The sequence below is a fragment of the Macaca mulatta genome, chromosome X, assembly GCF_049350105.2.
Source record: "Macaca mulatta isolate MMU2019108-1 chromosome X, T2T-MMU8v2.0, whole genome shotgun sequence".
Classification (NCBI taxonomy): Eukaryota; Metazoa; Chordata; class Mammalia; order Primates; family Cercopithecidae; genus Macaca; species Macaca mulatta.
In genome coordinates, this window is record NC_133426.1 from 141,199,719 (window position 1) to 141,219,892 (window position 20,174).

Consider the following 20,174-nt stretch of genomic DNA (forward strand, 5'->3'; position numbering starts at 1 on the left):
CTCCATCTCCAGAACTTTCATCTTCTCAGACAGAAACTCTGTACCCATCAAGCATTAGCTTCCCATTCCCCTCTTTCCCAGCCCCTGAAAATCCCCATTCAACTGTCTGTTTCTATGAATTTAACCACCCTAGAAACTTCATGTAAGTGGAATCATGCAGTGTTTGTCTTTGTGTGACTGGCTTATTTCACTTAGCATAATGTCCTCAAAGTTCATCTGTGTTGTAGTATGCATCAGAATTTCCTTCCTTTTAAAGGCTGAATAGTATTCCATTGCATGTGTGTACCATGTTTTGTTTATCCAGTCATCTGTCAATAGACATTTGGGTTGTTTCCACATTTTGAACTCACCTTTGAACTGTGTAAACATTAGGAATGCACACCCAAAGTGCTGAACATTTCAGGAAGAGAATGAGGTATTCCATCCTCCTCTCTCCACAATCCTCGTCTTTGATCATCACACCCCTCCATGTATATTGATAACATGGATCAGTTGCTAAGCACTTGGCACCCTTTATGGCATGTAATCCTCACAACAATGCACTGAGGTAGGTATTATCCTCATTTGACAGAAGGTTATACTGAGACTCAGAAAAGCTAAGTAACTTGCCCAAAGTCAAACAGTTATAAGTAGCAGAGCTGAGATTTGAAACTGTCACTCAGGCTTGTCTGACTCCAAAGCCCACTCTAAACCACCACTCTAGTGCCTACCCAAAGCCCAGGGTCCCTATGCCACCAGTCTCTACTTGCTTCTAGTTTGGGGTTAGGTTGGTTTTTAAGAAAAGTAGAGCTGGCTATAAACACTGACAAACCACTGGCCACGTGCACTTGGACGGGTCCTTCAAATCTTCAAATCCTGCCCACAGCCCCCTACCCCCTGCCGACACACTGAGTTCTGAAACCGTTCTACCTTGGGCTACTGCTATTCAAACCGAGCAGACAGCATTACTGAAATGCTGGGATTTGTTTTAACCTTGTTTGTCAATTAGCAGAAAGACTGACCTAGAAGACCAGGGACTTCATTTGTGTCCTTGGATCGGTAGCTCTTTCACAAGCTATTTGTTTCCCTCTCCTGGGGCCCTCTGCTCTTGTCTGCCTTGAATGGACTAATTAATTACCGAGAAGCCCGGCATTTTGAAATGCTAAAAGAATTAAGCTAGAGGCTGTTGGCAGATGTTTACCTGTTAGTGTCTTAGATACCTGAGTGACACTAGGTTCCACTAAGAGGAAGAAGACCTGAAGAATTTTGTGGCTGAGACTGGGGGGTGTGTGTTACGGAGGGGTGCCCCTGGAGGTGGGAGAAGGCCCAGTGGGGCAGGAAAGTTGCAGACATAAAACACAAACTTCCCTGCCTCAGTTTTGCCAGGAGATGGCTGAGTGCACAGCTCACTCTGACACTGCCCCAAAGGCCGGCCAGAGTGGCTACGCACATGCTGGTCCTCTGGGCAGCAGCAGGCCCAGCTGGGTAAACAGAAGTGCAGGAGCAAAACAAGCCAATCAATCACAGCACAGCTCCAGCCTGCCCCAGTCCCCTCCTCCCCTTTCCTTTCCAGCTCCCCCGGGTCTCTCTAGCAAGCAAGTGGGCCCAGGTGGCCTTTGATCGTCTCCTTTGCTCTTTACAAGGGGGAAATGTATCTATAGGAAGAGTGAGCTCAGCCCCACCTGTGACCCACCCCCAGGGTTCCTTGCGGGGAACCAGGAGCTTCACACATTCAGCTGCTAATGGTAAAAAAGACAGGCAGACCTGGGATGCTTGAAAAACTTAGTGTTGGCTTATGGTTAGGAGGGCCTGGGGTGGTTGACCTTCACAGGGTTACAGAGATCAGTAGGGCATGTTATCCTTCTCAAACACTGGAGCATGGGCTATAGCCTATACTAAGCACACAGAGTCCTGTCAGGGTTGAGCTGAAACTTTGCCATTGCCTGTTTGCCTTGTGGCTTGAGTTTTTCATACACTCCCTGTGTTTAAGCGTGGAGCTCCCACATTTTTGAGATCCCTCATCCTGCTAGCAAATGGATGTATTATCCAGTGTCAGGTCACTGATTCCCAGAGGGCCTTCCTCCAGAAGCCCACACAGTGTCATGTTCTACTGGGCAAAGATCTTCTGACTGCTGTATCCCCAGGGCCTAGAACCATGCTAACACAGAATCTGTGCCGATTTTTAAACACTAGTTGAGTGAATGAATGAACTGGCATAGCGTAACGGTTAAGAGGTTAGTCTCTGGAGTCAAACAGACCGGAATTCCAGCCCAGTTCTGCCAATTTGACCTTGAGAAAGTTTACTTACCTTCCCTTGGCCTTGGTTCCTTGTCTGTAAAATGAGAATAATAGTACATAACAAGACTATTGTGGGAATTAAAAGAGATAATGCACAGAATGCACTTACCCAGTATCTCACCCATAAGTCCTCAGTAAAATGATGGCAATTTTCATTATCTTGTATACCAACTCCAAGCAATTGGCCCAGGCTGCTGGGAGTGCCGACCTGAGGATTCTGTGGTCTAAACCTGACTCAGTGAAAAAGAGTGCTTACTCTAAGGCCTGTTATGGGTAAAGATGGTAGAAATAGGAAGGCACCTGCTGGGTACATGTGCGTGCTGGGTACGTGTGCATTCTGGGTAGATGGCCAAACCCAAACCATTTGGAGTAGTCTTCAAGGAGAACTACATTGCGTACATATGACAAGTAGCTTTTTTCTTGAGTCAGAGTCTTGCTCTGTCACCCAGGCTGGAGTGCAGTGGTGCAATCTCGGCTCACTGCAATGTCTGCCTCCTGGGTTCAAGGGATTCTCCTGCCTCTGCTTCCCGAGTAGCTGGAATTATAGGTGCATGCCAAAAATTAGCCCTACTGATTTTTGTCTTTTCAGTAGAGACAGGTTTTCACCATGTTGGCCAGGGTGGTTCACAACCTCCTGACCTCAAGCCTCAGCCTCCCAAAGTGCTGGGATTACAGGCTTGAGCCACTGCACCCAGCCAGACAAGTAGCTTTTATCAGCCACACATGTGGGAGTGAGGAAAGAACTTTGCCTTTAGTGGGGACTGTCCCCCAGAGTGAGGTCTGTCTCCTAAAATTCTAGAGCCATTCATTAGCCCATTACTTGCCTAAGGGTTGGAAATAGCATTCTGATTCTCACAAAGAGCCCCCAGTCTGAATCTGTTGTCAACAAAGAGGCAGGCCCCAATGAGCTGTCACTCCCCTAGTCCTTAGTGGAATCTTTGCTCTGTAAGCAGAATAGCTGCCTTGCCATGTGCTTGAATTTGTCAAATGTCACACACTCTATTTCAAACATGTGAGATTTGACATCATGTGAGCAATATTGCACTCATTTCCAACCCTATTTGAACTTCAAAGGGCATGTCAGCCACACTGGCCCTACCTAAATGTGTGACACTTTTGATCAACTGGTACCTGATGGCCAAGAAGACTTAGAGGCCCATGTGTAATTAGAAGTGGAGCCCAGAAAGGGAATTTTGATTAAAGGTAAATGAACTCAAGTCTTGGAAAGTTTGAGTTTAACTGGAAACACAAAGCACATGAGGTCAGAGCAAGTCTTAAATTCTCTATCTGAAAACACTCCAATGACATCACCTTGCATCTGGGAGTGTCCTTGGGGTCTGGAGAAGTGAAAGCCAGAAAGCCTCCCTGGAGAAAAAAAAAAAAAAATTCCCCAGAATCTCTCCAGAGACTTAGCTCCTAACAAAGCTGTGGAGTGGGCTGTAAGGCGTACTGTGAGGGTGGGGGTGTCACCTTTCTCTTCCCACTCCCTGATCCTGCTTCACCAAATAACAAATTTGCCCATGGGCATTACTTGAAAAGTACATAAAGATCACCCTGCTCTCCAGAAGTACCTCCTTCTTGGACTTCAGTGAGTCACCATTTTTACAGCTTTGGGGTTTGACATTCCTCACGTTCAGGGAAATTGGACAGGATAACTTAGGGAGGTCTTAGCAAACAAGAGCACGTGGCTCAAGCAAGTGGATGCCATCTGGCCAGTTAAGTAAGGCTTGCAAGCAAGGGACACCCAACAGGAAACCAATTATAAAAGTAGTCTCAGGGCCTGCAGCCCCGCCTGGAGGGAAGAGATCTTAGAGATATCCTAGGGCCTGGCTACTTGAGGCCACCAGGGCCTGGATATAGCAGCAGAAAGGGGAGATTTGAGGGCAAAAGAAACAAATGTTTATATTTTGCCTGGAGCCATCCTGGGCAGTCGTCTTTTCACAGCCCCCCTTCTCTAGCAGAAGGAGGGGAGACAGTTGAAAGAGTGCCCTCTTCCTTTTCCATGCTCACCTCCCTTTCTTGCCAAATGCAGGAGGTTCAAAAGGGGCCTGTGAATAATTGTGTTGGGCAGGCTGCTGACTGACTGCTGACTGATAAAGAATTTGTGATAGTCATTTTCTAAATAGAGGATATTTCACCCAAACCCTTTTCACCTCACACCTGGGCAAAAACTATTCAGAACAGGCAAATACATAGAGACAGGAAGCAGATCAGTGGTTGCCAGGGGGAGGGGAGAATGACGGCTTAGTGTGTATGGGGTTTCCTTTTGTCGTGCTGAAAATGTCTTGAAACTACATAGTGGTAAGTATTGCACAACATTGTGAACATAACAAACGTCATTGAGTTGTACACTTTGAAATTGTTGAAATGGTGAATTTTATGTTATGTGTATTTTATCACACAAATACAAAAATTCTCAACAAAATACTACAAAACTGAATCCAACAACAAATAAAATGAATTATGCATAATGACCAAATAAGATTTTTCCTAGGGATGCAAGGTGGTTCAACATAAGAAAATCAGTCAATGTAGTATGCTGCATTAATAGAAAAAAAACTACCTGTTCATCTCCATAGACGCAGAACAAGTCTTTCACAAAATTCAATATTCCTTCATGATAAAAGCACGCAATAGGCCAGGCGAGGTGTAATCCCAGCACTTTGGGAGGCCTGTAATCCCAGCACTTTGGGAGGCCAAGGCGGGAGGATCACTTGAGGTCAGGAGTTTGAGACCAGCCTGGCCAACATGGTGAAACCCCGTCTCTACTAAAAATACAAAAATTAGCTGGGTGTGGTGGCGGGCACCTGTAATCCCAGCTACTCAGGAGGCTGAGGTGGGAGAATTGCTTGAACCCGGGAGGTGGAGGTTGCAGTGAGCTGAGATCGTGCCACTGCACTCCAGCCTGTGCAACAGAGCAAGACTCCATCTCAATGAAAAACAAACAAACAAAAAAACACTCAATAAACAAGAAATAGAAAGTAACTTTTAATCTGGTAAAGAACATCTATGAAAAACCCACAACTAACATCAAAATTTAATGGTATAAAACTGTAAGATTTCCACCTAAGATCAAAAACAATACAAGAATGTCCACACTTACCACTTCTATTCAATATTGTACTGGAAGTTCTAGCTGGGCTAAATAGGCAAGATAAAAAAATTAAAGACATCCAGATCGGAAAGGAAGAAGTAAAAATATCTCTATTTGCAGGTGCCATAACCTCAGTCAGAAAATCCTAAAGAAACCACAAAAATCTATTAGAGCTAATAATCAAGTTCAGCAAGGTTGCAGGGTGCCAGAAAACACAACAATCAATTCTATGACTAAGCACTAACAATGGACAACTTGAAAATCAAATTAAGAAAACAATTCTATTTGCAATAAAATAATAAACTAATTAGAAATAAATTTAACAGATGAAGTGCAAAACTTGTACACTGAAAACTACAAAACACCATTGACAGAGAATAAAGAAGACCTTAGTAAATGGAATGACATTTCTTGTTCATGGATTAGAAGACTTAATATTGCTAAGATGGCAGTACTCCCCCAATTGTTCTACAGATTCAATGTAATCTCTAGTAAAATCTCAGTTGGCTTTTTTTTTTTTTTGGCAGAAATTGACATGTTGATCTTAAAATGTACACAGTAATGCAACAGACCCAGAGCTAAAAGTGTAACAACTAAAACTAAAACTCAGAAGAAAACATAAGTGTAAATCTTCCTCACCTTGGATTAGGTAAGAAATTCTTAGGACGACAGGACAACAAACACTCAAGTGACAAAGGAAAAAAAAGAGAGATAAATTGGATTATATGAAAATGAAACACTTTTATTTTGTTTTTTGAAACAGGGTATCGCTGTGTCACCCAAGCTAGAGTGCAGTGTCATAATCATAGCTCAATGCAGCCTTGACCTCCTGGGCTCAAACCATCCTTCCACTTCAGCCACCTTAGTAGCTGGGACCACAGGAGTGTGCCACCACACCCAGCTAAATATATATATTTTTTATTTTTTGTAGAGATGGGCTCTCACTATCTTGCCCAAGCTGGTTCTCAAACTCCTGGGCTCAAGCGATCCTCCTGCCTTAGCATCCCGAAGTGTTAGGATTACAGGCATGGGCCACTGTGCCTTCCTAGCATGAAACACTTTTGTACTGCAAATTAAACCACCCAGAAAGTGAAAAGGCAACATGCAGAATGGGAGAGAATATTTGCAAGTCATATATCTGATAATGGACTTGTATCTAGAGTATCTAGAATTCTCATGACTAAATGATAAAAAGACAAATAACCTAATTAAAAATGGGCAAAGAATCTGAAGAGGTATTTCTCCAAAGAAGATAAACAAATGGCCAATAAGTACATGAAAAGATGCTCAACGTCATTAGCCATTAAGGAAAGACATATCAAAACTACAAAGAGATACCTAGTGAAGACATCTATTAGGATGTCTGTAATCAAAAAGACAGGCCGGGCACGGTGGCTCACGCCTGTAATCTCAGTGCTTTGGGAGGCTAGGGCAGGAGGATCACTTGAGGCTAGGAGTTTGAGGCCAGCTTGGGCAACATAGCAAGACCCCATCTCTGAAAAAAAAATTAAAAGATTAGCCAGGTATGGTAGCACACACCTTGTAGTTCCAGCTACTTGGGATGCTGAGGATTGCTTGAGCCTAGGATTTTGAGGCTACAGTGAGCTATGATCGCTGCCACTGCACTCCAGTCTTGGCAACAGAGTGAGAACTTGTCTCTTAAAAAAAAGACAGGCCAGGCTTGGTGGCTCATATCTGTAATCCCAGCACTTTGGGAGGCCGAGGCGGGTGGATCACAAGGTCAGAAGCTCAAGATGAGTTTGGCCAAGATGATAAGACCCCGTCTCTACTAAAAATACAAAAATTAGCCAGGCATGGTAGCATGCACCTGTAATCCCAGCTACTCAGGAGGCTGAGGCAGGAGAATTGCTTGAACCTGGGAGCAGAGGTTGCAGTGGGCCGAGATCACGCCAGTGCACTCCAGCCTGGGTGACACAGCAAGACTCCATCTCAAAAAAAAAAAAAAAAAAAAAAAAAAAGCAGATAATAACAAGGAAGTGTTGGTGAGGGTGCGGAAGAATTGGAATGCTCATACGTTGCTGATGGGAATGTAAAGTGGTGCAGCTATTTTGAGAATGTCTGGCATTTCCTCAAAAATCTATAAACACAGAGTTCCCATGCTACCCAATAAGAGAAATGAAAACATGTGCCCACTGAAAACCTTGTAAATCAATGTGCTCTTTTTATTATTTTAGAGATGAGATCTCTCTGTGCTACCCAGGCTGGGCTTGAACTCCTGGGCTCAAATGACCCTCCTGCCTCAGTCTCCTGAGTAGCTGAAACTACAGGCACATGTCATTGCACTCGGCATAAATGAATGTCTATAGCATTGCTATTCACGGATAGCCAAAAGATGGAAACAACTCAAATGTCCATCAGCTGACGAATGGATAATGAAAATCTGGTGTATCTATACAATGGAATATTGTACAGGTATAAAAAGGAATGAAGCACTGATTCATGCTACAATGTGGATAAACCTTGAAAACATTCAGCAAAGTGAAATAAGTGAAATAAGCCAGACACAAAAGGCCACATATTACGTGATTCCACTTACATGAAATGACCAGAATGGGCAAATCCAGAGGCAGAAAAATTAATGTTTGCCAGGAGTTGGGGCGAGGGGGAAATGGAGAGTGACTGCTAACAAGTAACGAGTTTCTTTTTGGGGATGATGAGAATATTCTGGAATTGAATAGTAGTGATAGTTGTACAACTTTCTAAATATATAAAACCACTAATCATATAGTTTAAAGGTGTGCATTCTGTGATATGTGAATTATATCTCAATAAAAAATGGACAAGTTATTTTTGTAGGGAGATAACTCTGATTTTTGGTTTATAGCCCAGAGGTTCATGGAATTACATGACAGTGCTATAATAAAACTTTTAAATTTTCTTTTTCTTATATAAACAAGTTTATTCAGCCCTTAAATATATTAAAAAATTAGAAATAGAATTGATGCTGAAAGGTGAGAGCCTACAGTCCAAGATACTCAGGAGGCTAAGGCACGAGGACTGTTTGAGCCCAGGAGTTTGAGTCCAGCCAGCGCAACATGAGACCTTGTCTCAAAAAAAAAAAAAAAGATGTGATGCTGAATACTGTCTCTAGCAATAAGTGTTATTTATCCTGGATACCTGAAAAGAAAATCCCATTCATTTCATTAAGAGAGATATTTAAATAAAAATTTACTTTTCACGAGGAATAATTATTTTTAAAAAAAACTTTAAATATACTTGTTTTGATCACTGTGTATAATAATCATAATAATTCTAATAGTGCTTTATGATAAAAAGCAAGTATAAATCAATTTCAATTTATAAAGCATATTTTTTGTTACAGAGAAGTCACATAGGGTGAGCATTTTAAGCCTTACCTTTTAGGTATAAAAATGTACTACTTTTTTTTTTTTTTTTTTTTTTGAGATAGGGTCTCACTTTGTCACCCAGGCTGGAGTGCAGTGGCAGGATCATGGCTCAGTGCAGCCTCAACCTCTCAAGCTCAAGCAATCCTCCCAACTCAGCCTCTGAGTATCTGGGACAGTAGGCACGCACCACCACACCTGGTTGATTTTGTAAAATTTTTCTTTTGTAGATACAGGGCTCTCTCTATGTTGCCCAGAGTGGTCTTGACTCCTGGCCTCAAGCACTCCTCCTGCCTTGGCCTTTCAAAGTGCTGAGATTACAGACATGAGCCCCCCGCTCCCAGCTAAAAATGTATTACCTTAAGATAAAATTATCTGAGGAAAGTGGACTAGAAATACAGATTCAAGGAGTAAAATGTTAAATGTTTTAAAAAATCTTCATGTATTTTAAAATAAAATAATGGTGGGTAAAAATGACTTTGGTATTTAGATTCCATTGAATACTTTTAAAAGAGTGAAGTAATTGCATTTCAAATGCTGATATTTACAACAGATTGGAAATAAACATCTTTGCAACCATTTGCGCTTATAATTTTAAAATTGCATGATAAAAATGTTTAAGGGGACACAGTTATTAAAAGATCAGAGAGTGCTAAGAATGGCATAATATCACTTCCCTGATATTTCCCTCAAAAAACCTGTAACCTCAATCTAATCATGAAAAAAAACATAAAACAAATCTAAATCAAGGGACATTTTACAAAGTAGCTGACCAGGATCTTACAAAATGTCAAAGCCACAAAAGACAAAGACTGAAGAACTGTCAAATTGAAGGAGGATAATGAGACATGACAATGCAATATCAGGTGGGATCCTAGACTGACTTCTGGAACAGAAAAAAAGACATTAGTGGAAAAGACTGGGAAAATGTAAATAAACTCTATGGTTTAGTCAATATTATTGTACCATTGTGGATTTCCTAGTTTTGATCTGGAAACTGTGCTATGGTTAACTCAGTTAACATTAGGGAAAGCTGGATGAAGGGTGTTAAGGAACTATCTATCTGCACTGATTTTTTTCCAACTTTCATGTAAATCTAAAATTACTTTGAAACAAAAAGTTTAAAAATCTCAAGGAAGTCTCAGGCAAAAAAAAAAAAAAAGTTGAAAGATCATTGAGTTACATGAGTAACAGTGACTATAAGATAAAAAGCAAATCACTATAGCTCTTCCCAGTTCTGAGACCTGAGAGAAACTCCTCCACCAGTTCCCTCACTGCGTGCCAATGTGATAAGTCCCTCAGAATCCTCTTGCATGAAATAGTGACAAGCAGCGTGCATTTTTCTTTCTGTGGGTCTGCATTGTGCACTGAGAGGATGCTCACATCTTCCTCAAGTGCACGTGCTCAATTTATTTTCTTTTTCAAAAGGGTGTTTTCCCTGATTACAAAAGCAATATAAACTTTTTATAGAAATTCTGGAAAACAAAGATAACTACAAAAAAGAAATTTAAAATGCCTACAATTGCACCACCACAATGAGTATGTTGGGCTATTTCCTCCCAGTCTTTTTCCATGCATATATACATGATTTACGGGTTTTTTCTTTCAATAAAAACAAAACTTGGCTGGGTGCAGTGGCTCATGCCTGTAATCCCAGCACTTTGGGAGGCCAAGGTGGGAGGATCATTTGAGCCCAGGAATTCGAGACCAACCTGGGCAAGATGACGAAACCCCATGTTTACAAAAAAATACAAAAATTAGCTGGGCATGGTGGAGTGTGCCTGTAGTCCCAGTTACTTGGGAGGCAGGTGGGAGGATGGCTGGAGCCTGGAAGGCCGAGGCTGCAGTGAGCTGTGATCGTGCCACTGCATTCCAGCCTGGGTGACAGAGTGAGACCCTGTGTCAAAAACAAAACAAAACAAAACAAAAAAACCAATTCCCACTTTAATTGTAAACATCTCTCCACATCACTCCATATTTTTACCTTTCTGAGCCCCAGTTTCCTCAGCTGAAAAATAGGATTATAAAGTTGTTGTAAGGATTAAGTAGATTAATATTTGTAAAGTTCTTAGAATAATACCCGGTCTGCAGTAAGCTCTTAATAATTGTGAGCTATTATCATGAATGTCACTGTCACTCAGATTCCTTCTGGATGACCAACCATGTTTATATGGCCTGTGGGTCTTAGTTTAGTGTCATGGCTGTTCCCTCACTTCCTGTCCCCTCCCCTTACCCCCTCTCTTCACTGGAGTTTAGAATTTGCCCAAGGTTATATAGTGAGAGAGCTAGGCTCCCAACCTAGGTGGTCTGTGTAGGGAAGTAGTTCTCTAGCTTGAGCATGCATTGGAGTCACCTGGAGAGCTTGTTAAAACACAGATGACTGGGGCCTATCTCTAGTTTTTGATTCAGTAGGTCTAGAATGGGGCCCAAGAATTTGCATTTTTAACAAGTTCCCAGTGACACTGAGACTGCTGGTACCTGAACTACACTTTGAACGTCACTGATACATAGATTCTGCACTCTTAACTGCCTTACTATACTATCTAGGTCATTCCCCTGTGAAATCCTTTGTTGACTCCCTCATACCTTCAAGATAAAGCACAGATGCCTCCTTAAAACATGCAGGGCATGCCAGGCACAGTGACTCATGCCTGTAATCCCAACACTTTGGGAGGCTCAGGTGGGTTGATCACCTGAGGTCAGGAGTTTGAGACCAGCCTGGCCAACATGGCGAAACCCTGTCTCTACTAAAAATAAAAAAATTAGCCGGGTGTGGTGGCGGGTGCCTGTAATCCCCACTACTTGGGAGGTTGAGGCAGGAGAATAGCTTGAACCCAGGAGGCAGAGGTTGCAGTGAGCTGAAATCACACCACTGCACTCCAGCCTGGGTGATGGAGTGAGACTGTCTCAAAAAACAAAACAAACAAAAAACATGCAGGGCATTTCATGATCTGGCTTTATTTAAATTTCTAATCTAATCTCCTCTGGAACCCTCCAGACACCCTATGTCCATCTTCCAAAGCTATTTTTCCATCTCAGAATGTATCAGAATATACCAGAAGCTCCTTCTGGCTTCTGTTCCTTCTCGCTAGGATGTTTGCACCCTCGCACACTCTCTTTGGCCAATGATGCTTGACAAATTTATTGTGCTTTAAGGTTAGAGATTCATCTCATGTACTACCTCTTGCTAGAAGCCTTACAAATTCTATTTCCTACCCCTACTCCAAGCTGGAGTGAGGGGTCTCCTTGCAGATCCAGCTCCCTGGCCTTCCCTCAGTCACACTCCTGCTCTCACACTACTGTAATTGTCTATACATTACTTTCCCTTACAATCAGGACCTGTTTTATTCATCTCAGTATTTCTAGTGCCTGACACTTGGTACATAATTGTTGAATGAATGTATAAGGTTGATGCTTAAGGAATATTTCAAGGACAAAATAACAATATTAAAAACTTCCTGGCCAGGCGCTGTGGCTCACGACTGTAATCCCAGCACTTTGGGAGGCCGAGGCGGGCGGATCATGAGGTCAGGAGATCGAGACCATCCTGGCCAACATGGTGAAACCCTGACTCCACTAAAATACAAAAAAGTATCCGGGCATGGTGGTATGTGCCTGTAGTCCCAGATACTCGGGAGGTTGAGGCAGGGGAATTGCTTGAACCCAGAAGGTGGAGGTTGCAGTAAGCCGAGATCATACCACTGTACTCCAGCCTGGTGACACAGCAAGACTCTGTCTTACAAAACAAAACAAAACAAAAAAAACTTCCTGGTGAAAATATGGAGTCAGGAAAGGCAAACTACCCATTGATCTAAGCCTGCCCCAGTGTCACAGAATTTACTGACCATATTTTATCCCATTGCCTATCTCCCTTTCCCCCTTTCTCTCCCTCCTCCTTATCCCCATCGTGCTGGAGAAACTCTGCCCATGCTCCTCAGGCTATGTTACCAGTCCTTCTGGCCCAGTCTCTGATTACCTCCCAATTTCCTAAGGCTGCCTCCTTTGCTGTGGAGAGACAGCCTCACATAGGCACCCCTGTCTCTGGTAACACAACAGGACCTAGACAACTCCGGTTAGCAGGGGTGTGCTCCCCCTCCCTCAAAAGTAGGGAGGCTTGCAAATAGAAGGAAAGGGCTAGGGGCATCTCTCTCAAGTGACATGGATTTCCATTCTCCTTCTGGATTGTGGCTTATTTCACTTAAGAGGGAGCCTTTAACGCCTCATAGAAGAGTGGAATGGGATCTTCTCGCATGCCATGTAAATCTCTCATTTTTTTCTCATTCTGACATAAAGGCAGATAATGAATGCTGATTTGCCTTGTAATTTATGAGTTACTTGAACAGAGGTTGCTCAGTGAAGATCTAAGAGGCATCAAGACAAGCTTCATATTTATATCTCGCTTCTCTTAATGACTGGCTTTAAGTTTCATCAAAAGAGTTGTGGGGCAGCCAAAGCAAACAGTAGGGGGAGTTATACTTTGCAAATTGTAGCTATGAGATAGGGCCAGCCAACTCTGGTAGAAGTTCAAACAGAATATGTCACTAAACAAATAAGTACTACAACAAGCAGCAACAACAACAAACCCTCAGGAGGACAGAGAATCTGATTTCCAGGATGCCACCTTATAATATTCAAAATGCCCAGTTTTCAACAAAAAACGTATGGGATCTGCAAAGAAATAGCCCATACACAGGAAAAGAAAACAATCAATAGAAACTGTCCCTGAGAAAGGCCTGACATTGGACTTTTCACACAAAGATTTAAATCAGCTATTTCAAATGGGTTCAAAGAGCGAAAGGAAACCATGTCTAAAGAACTAAAATATGAGAGTGATATCTCAATAGAAAATATAAATAGAAATTATTTTAAAACAACAAAATAGAAATTTTTGAATTAAAAATATAATAACCAAAGTGAAAAATTCACTAAAGATGTTCAATGGTGGGTTTGAATGGGTAGAAGAATCAGCACATTTGAAGATATTCATATTATCCAGTGTGAGAAACAGAAAGAAAAAAGAATGAAGAAAAATGTCAGAGCCTCAGACACCTGTGGGACACCATCCAGCATAACAATGTACACTTAATGGGAGTTTCAGAAGGAGAGGAGAGGAAGAAAGGAGTATAAAGAATGTTTGAAGAAATAATAGGCAAAATCTCCCCAAATTTGATGAAAAACATTAACCTACACAGCCAAAAAGCACCACTAACTCCAAGTAGGATAAACTCAAAAATGTCCATATCTAGATATGTCATAATCAAACTGTGACAAGCCATAGGCAAAGAGAATCTTATAAGCAGCAAGAGGGAAGTGACTCGTCACACGCAAAAGACCCCCAATAAAATTAACAGTTGATTTCTCATCAGAAACCATGAAGACCAGAAGCCAGTGTGATGACATATTCAAAGTGCTGAAAGGCAAACAACTGTCAACCAAAAATTCTATCCCCAACCAAACTGCTGTTTAAAACAAAGGAGAAATGAAGGCATTCCCAGCTAGACAAAAAGTGAAAGTTTGTTGCTAAGAGATCTTCACTACAAGAAATGATAAAGGGAACCTCTCAGGCTGAAATGACAAGACACCAGATAGTAGTTTGAATCCACAGGAAGAAAGAAAAGAACACCAGTAAATTTAATATTTAAAGGTAAATGTTAAAGATTTTAAGGTATTTTGAAACTCCCTTTTTTCCTATCTGATTGAAAAGACAATTGCATAAATCAATAATTATAAATCCATGTTGATGGGCACACAATGTATAAAGATGTAATTATGATACACATTTTATAGATGAGGAAACTGAGAAATAGGGAGGTAGTGTACCTTTCCCAACATCACACCTCAGTCAGGAGGCAGAGACGATATGCCTGCCTGATTGCACAGCCCATGAGTTTAAACCCCTTGCTATGCTACTATGTAAGGAAGAGCCATGGGCCTCTCCACGTGGCTGCTAGTTAGGCTCTTGGAGGAAGCTCAAAACATCGTGCCTAAAAAGCTCCTTGAGAACAGTTCTTCCTTCATAGATTTCTCCTGTATTCCTCACAGTGTCCCCAGCACAGTGCTGGGCACACAACAGACACTCAATAATTCCAATTGAATTAATTGAGTTTCTCTAAAGTGACCTACCTAGTTAAGGGACCTAAAAGAAGAGGTAGCTTTAGCAGAGAAATGATAAGATTAGATACTATTCATTAAGTGCTTCCCATTGTGCCCGGTACACAGACACTCTGCTAAGTGTTTATATGTATTCAAGTCATCTAGATTCACCCACCTAAGAACCCTGTGAATTATGTACTATTCCTATCTTGTTTTATAGAATGAGAAAACAGAGGCACCACGCAGTGAGTAACTTATGAAAGGTCCTACAGCTAGTAAGTAGCAGAGCTAGAACATGACCCCAGACAGTCTGACTCCAGAGCCCATGCACTTTCCATTTGACCATGTCAGGGGCAGCTGAGACTTTTCCAGCTATGGTTTCCAAACAGGGGACTGAAACTCAGAGCCAGGTGTATGATTTCAGGAGTGGCAGAACGGTGCCTTCTCTCAATCTTTCTTTATTAACCCACCCACCTGCTGGCTGATGCCTGAAATTCCACTGTTAGGGATTTGTTCCTTTGGCTTAAGATTCTTGTCCCCTGAAACAAAGGCCCAGAAAAGAGCATATACGCCATTATGATATTCTTTCCAGAGAGATAGGTGTTTTTTGTTTCTTTTTTTTTTTTTTTTTTCCGAGACGGAGTTTCGCTCTTGTTGCCCAGGCTGGTGTGCAATGGCTTGATCTCGGCTCACTGCAACCTCTACCTCCCAGGTTCAAGTGATTCTCCTGCCTTAGCCTCCCAAGTAGCTGGGATTACAGGCGTGCACCACCACACCCGGCTAACTTTGTATTTTTAGTAGAGATGGGGTTGCACCATGTTGGCCAGGCTGGTCTCAAATTCCTGACCTCAAGTGATCCGCCTGCCTCAGTTTCCCAAAGTGCTGGGATTACAGGTGTGAGCCATCACACCCGGCCCCAGAGAGATAGTTTTGTCGTACACATGTGGACAGCACATGAAGATGCACTCCGATCCAGGGAGGAAAGCACAAGCACATGAGGACCTGAAAGCTCCATATGAGAGAAAGGTGTGAGCTTGCACGCTGCAACAGACAAATGTTACCATTTTTGAGGGGGCAAGGAAAGGATGGAGCCGCCTCTTGGTATGGAAGTTGCAGCTGAAGGAAACGGCAATGGGTGAAGTGCTCTTGCCTGGGCTTGGCTCTGTCCTTGATGGTCGTGTGACCTGGAGCAAGTCTTTCTGGCCCTTCCTCTCATCTCCCTTGGCTTCACTTGCCTTCTATATGCTGACGGTACCCACGCCTGTGTCCTCCTCCTAAAGCTGTCCTCTGAGTGACAGAGCTATTTTCCCATGTGAGGCTGAGAGCTCCTCCAGAGAACACTTATGAAAAGAAACATCCCTTAGTTTTACACATCTATCTATAAGAATATGAATATTCCTGCAACCTGACTTCACAACCTATGCTCTGTGCTACACTGTTTTTAATTCCAGCGCCACTACTTTAGAGCTGTGCAACAGAGATGAATATGCCCAAGCGTCAGTTTGTATCTCTATAGAATGGGGATATAATTGTACCTACCTGTCACATGAATGCTTTTCACTGTGCCTGGCACAGATTTAATGCTCAATATAAAATGCTCAACTTTTGAAGGTGAATAAATGAGCAGTAGTTGGATTTGATTCCCAAATTCATGTTTTTGTCAATAGATTAGGTCCTTGCTCCATGTTTGAGACATTTAAATCAAATAATCAAATAAAAGCCCATTCAAGCATTAGCAACAGCCTTCTCATCTAGACTACAAACTAGACTACGCTAGGGGCCTGCTCATGAACTTGCAAAAGTACTTGGCCTATCTGGAACTTCATGAATGCTATCTAGCAATATCGTAAGCCTACTACTGCCGGGGTGGAGCAGAAAGATTGGCACCATCTGATTGGAGACTCAGTGTGGTCTATTTGGTGGGATTTCCAGGGCATTGGGAAGCTCTGCCCCTGTTTTCCCAATCACACCCTTCTGATCCCTGAAATTCCCCCAGTGTCTTCTGATAAGACTCAGTCCAAAAATATCTACCCTATGAGTTCTTATCCCAGCACTATGGCTTCCATCCTTGGGGGCTTTTGCCTCCTTGAGACTCCTGTCAATATACAAGTATAAAAAATTACCTGGGATTGATGGCAAACACCTGTAGTTCCAGCTACATGGAAGGCTGAGGTGGGAGGATCATTTGAGCCCAGGAGGTCGAGGCTGCAGTAAGCTGTGATTGCACCTGCAAGTCATGTCCCAGGATCTTACCAATGAACTCCCAACTTGTAGTTAATTCCTTAACAGGGCTTGACAGAGTGGGGGCACACAATGGCAACATGAACTAGAGGGATGCTTTCCAGCAGGAAGGGGAGTGGTGTAGATGGAGGTGGGGGCTGGTGCATACATCCTCTGACCCTACCTCACTGCATGCAGCCCTTGTGTCCCTTCCTCCAGATTTCCTAAAGCTCCAGACAGAAATTAAATCCAGCATCTGAGAAGCCCAAGACTGGGCCATCAAGTCATATCAATTTGAGCTAATGGGTGCAGAGGAGGCTGTTCTACATGATGGACCATTTTTCAAAGAGATACAGTTTTATGACTGCCCAGCCGGTACAGTAGCATAGAACTAATAGCTAACCAAGGGCTGCCAAGTTCCAGGCCTGCCAGATCTGTTTTAATCACAAGATAAGAACCACTCATAATTAATGCATTTGGTCTGTATGTGGGCTCTACTACACTCCTCGCCAACAGTTTGTTCCCTGGGTTGTGATGAGCATGTGCCCACAATGCTTACTCCGTTTTTTAACAGGATCTCAAAGGAAACCCAATCTTTATGAAGGTCAGCCCCTGGAAAATGCTCTTAAATGCTGAGATAGGGCCATTTAAAGCAGTGACTGAGGTTTGGCTGTTGCCGGATTATCACAAAGCACGACTGTGGGCGAGGAGAAACCTTGAGCTTTATTAGAATGAAACATCAGCCTCCTGAGTCAGGAACGGATCCTACCTTCCTTATCTGCAAGGAATATGTCCAATGTCCTTGCTAGGAATATGTACAATGTTACCTAAGCATCAGCTGAACACATTGTTTTTGTGGGCATCAAGTGGAGAGTGGAAGGTAGTCAGAGAAGCCAGAGATGCAACTTTGTGGTTACTTAACCAGCCTTGGAGTAAAATACGTTCCCAGCAAGCTGGGAAAAGAGATGGCGGGGGCCCACACCACTGCTCCCTAATACTGCTGGGAGTAGACACCCACTGCTGTTTCCTCCCAGGAAAAGTGAATGAACAACAAGGATCCTGTGTGCCTTCTCCTGCCACGGTATACACACTCACACACCCCCTCATACACAAGTCCTTTGTTGAGCCCTGAGGCAGGAAATGGGAAATTCAAAAGGAAGAGGCTGAGAAACCATTTTATTTCATTTCAGGGGGCTTCTCACCATCCCTTGAAGGAGGCAGCCCCGAGTGATATAGACCAGAACCCCTCTCACAGAGTCTTAGTTCACATCCTAGATATAAAACAGAGAACTTCCGGGGCTTAGAAGTTTTGTCTGTTGGGGGAAATCTCTGCAGGCTCAAAAAGTAACCCAGGGTTGGCCTTATGGGTGTGGTGGATTTGTGTTTCAGGGAAGTGGACACAGAAAAGAGGTAAGTATATACATAAACACAAAAATCACAGGAAAAAACTCCAAAAACTCACTTGTGCTAGGTCTTGAGGGCCAGTCCAGCAGAAAGATACTTGCCTTTCTCCTTCAGACTTCGTTCTCAGTCTCGTTTTCTTTGTCCTCTGGAGTAGTGGGGAGATTTGGAGTTCATGAGGATGGACACACAGGCAGTGTGTGCCCCAAAGCCCTTGGTCAGGCAGTAATGGGGGCCTCAGGAATAGCTAGGGCTGTTTCCTCAGAGAACTGGTCATGTGAAAGGACAAAGGCTTTGGATCCTCAAAGGGCAAGAGGATTCCAGATGGAGCAAAAGCTTAAAGGCAAATCTGAGCAGGGTGGGTTGGCAGGGGTGCTAGGGATGAGGATGAGGCCTGGTTTGAACAGAAGGCTCAAGGCTGGGAGCATGAGAGGTGAGAGGGAAAAAAACCAGATTGTACTTGTCAGATACTGCAGGCTGTTGGCATGAGAACGTTCACTGCCCTTCCCTTAGGAAAAAAAAATGTTTGCAGACCGATGGGATTTTATGAACTGCAAGCTTTAGGACCCTGTCTGTTTAGTGGCCTTACCTCTGGGGAATAAATCTCTTGTCTTCAAAGATCTATATGGGTCCTAGGAAACCTGATTGAAGTTCTTTCCTGGATAAACTACAGTAAACCAGGACAACTGTGCCTGACATCCCACGAGTAAAACAAGGAGGTCTGCGCCTAGTTGTGCCTTGTTTAGGAAGGGAACATTCTGGAGGGAGCCACAAATCCCATCCGCTGCTCAGCCAGCCCTCTCAAATGTGTTAGGTTGAAGGTTCAGAATAAATCCTCCACATGAGTTTTCTCCAAACTCCATCCAGGGCGAACTTCCACACTTAGCCTATTGTCCTCACTACATTGGTTATGACCTAGGCCTGATCTCAAAGGCAAAGCCTTGCTGGTTTCGGGAGAACTATTAGCACTGGGAACGCATGGGGCCAGGGGGCTCCCCACAGCTCAGCAGGCCCAGTGCTCCCTTTCTCTGCTCTTGGGACCTGCAGGAGTTAAAATGCAGGCTTAGTCCCCCACTCCACACCTGCAGAGGGGACAGCAAGCCTAATCTGCCCCCAATGGCTGGCATACAGGGGCCTCATTCACAATTCACTGTGTTTCAAGGCCTCTCACAGGCTGCTCTTCCATGGGCCTCTTTCTAACGACTTGCTACCGCGAACAGCAAGGCTGCTCTAATCTGGAAGATAGGTCTGAACCTCCCTCCCTCAGCACATTTTTAAGGAATGGCGTTCCCTCCCCTCTCTCTTTTTTTATCATCATCAAAATATATTCACAAAACACCCACATCTCTGTCCACGCTATAAATCAGGGTGGGGAACCTCTGGCCCACAGCCCAGATCTGGCCCTCAGCTTGATTCATCTGGCATGTGGGGGATACTGTACTTGCTGCCACAGCTGCAACCCAGAGAATAATGCCTCCCTCCCCACCACCTCCCACCCCCTGGATTGCTGGGGCCATCCCCTTCCAAATGGAGCCTCGAAAATAGCCAGACTCAGATGGGGGGTGGTGGCTCCTGTGGCTATTTCAGTTGCTATTAAACAGGAAATGGGACTACAAAGCCAAGGAGATGATTTTCATAATGAGAAAAGTCACCATTTTGTGACCATTTTACTAATTTCCAGGACTGGGCTGAGAAAGCGTATCACCTATATTTTCTCATTTAAC

At 43.3% G+C, this 20,174-nt stretch overlaps 1 protein-coding gene across 1 annotated transcript in view; it reads right to left on the bottom strand.

Annotated features, from left to right (window-relative positions):
* The window catches only part of PLAC1 (placenta enriched 1), a 198,337-nt gene that overhangs the window by 149,889 nt on the left and 28,274 nt on the right, over window positions 1-20,174 (bottom strand). The window contains exon 2 of the mRNA XM_077987878.1: window positions 18,512-18,596. The gene's annotated coding sequence lies outside the window, so the exon portion shown is untranslated. The remainder of the gene's footprint in view (window positions 1-18,511; window positions 18,597-20,174) is intronic.